Genomic DNA, 1569 nt, shown 5'->3' with positions numbered 1-1569 from the left:
CCTCTCAGTCTCTCTCTCCCCTCTCAGTCTCTCTCTCTCCCCTCTCAGTCTCTCTCTCTCCCCTCTCAGTCTCTCTCTCTCCCCTCTCAGTCTCTCTCTCTCCCCTCTCAGTCTCTCTCTCTCCCCTCTCAGTCTCTCTCTCTCCCCTCTCAGTCTCTCTCTCTCCCCTCTCAGTCTCTCTCTCTCCCCTCTCAGTCTCTCTCTCTCCCCTCTCAGTCTCTCTCTCTCCCCTCTCAGTCTCTCTCTCTCCCCTCTCAGTCTCTCTCTCTCCCCTCTCAGTCTCTCTCTCCTCCCTCTCAGTCTCTCTCTCCCCCCTCTCAGTCTCTCTGTCTCTCACCTCAGTCTCTCTCTCTCCTCTCAGTCTCTCTCTCTCCTCTCAGTCTCTCTCTCTCCCCTCTCAGTCTCTCTCTCTCCCCTCTCAGTCTCTCTCTCTCCTCTCAGTCTCTCTCTCCCCTCTCAGTCTCTCTCTCTCTCTCAGCAATTTCTCTCATTGACTGGAAATTGTTGACATGGGTTTTGATGACGAGTTGCTGTTTTTGTTGTGGTTAGGCATCTGCTACCCATGTGTTAATGCTAAAGCGATCCTTGTTTGAAGTTTTGGGATTGTCTCTGAAATGTATCCTTTCACCTGTGTGTGGAATGGGTTCCTCATTTGTACAATCTGGAGTTTGGAAGTGAGATTGTCATGCCTGTTGTACCTGGCATTGTCTGTGTTTTGGACAGTTTTCCAGTTTGGTCTTGTGAATCCCAAATCCATTTGCCTGCCTCTGATTCACATCCAACAATAACTTGTTCATCCGAATAAACCAGACTCAGCTGGGTAAATAGCTGTTTCCATCATCTGTCCTAAACTTTCCACACCACTACCAAAAGCATCGATTCATATTCCCACACCGGTGTCCATAACAACTACAGATGTTTAACCAGTTAGTATATGCACTGCCGCAACATAGGAATATAGGGCGTATGGAGCAGATGTAGGCCATTCTGCCCCTCAAACCTGGTCTGCTGTTTATTTAAATCACAGTCAATCTGAGTATAGTCTCAACTCCACCTTCCGAACTGCATATCTCCCACAATCCTTGACTCCCTTGTCTAAATAAAGCAGAGAGAATGTTGGAGATACTCAACAGATTGGGGTGAAATGGCAGATTTACAACACTGGTATCTACCTGACAATGTGGGAAATTGCCTTTCCTTGTCCTGTACATTAAAAAAAATCCAACACGGTCATTTCCTGCCCTATCAGTCCCTTCTCAATCATCATTGCAAAACATTTCCCACTCACTTGGGTGGGTTCAGCTCCAACAACACTCAAGAAGCTTGACACCATCCAGGACAAAGCAGCCGCTTGATTGGCACCACATCCACAAGCATCCACTCCCTCCACCACCGACGCTCAGTAGTAGCAGTATGCGTTTTCTACAACTTGAACAGCAGAAATTCACTGAAAGTCCTTAGACAGCCAATAAATACCGGGGACACCAACCCCCTGCAAGTTGTCCATCAAGCCACCCCTCATCCTGACCTGGAAACATATCACCATTCCTTTAGTGTCACTAGGTCAAG

Source organism: Chiloscyllium plagiosum, chromosome 14 (assembly GCF_004010195.1).
Source record: "Chiloscyllium plagiosum isolate BGI_BamShark_2017 chromosome 14, ASM401019v2, whole genome shotgun sequence".
NCBI lineage: Eukaryota > Metazoa > Chordata > Chondrichthyes > Orectolobiformes > Hemiscylliidae > Chiloscyllium > Chiloscyllium plagiosum.
The sequence above is the reverse complement of the archived record's forward strand: the minus strand, read 5'-3'. Positions refer to the sequence as shown.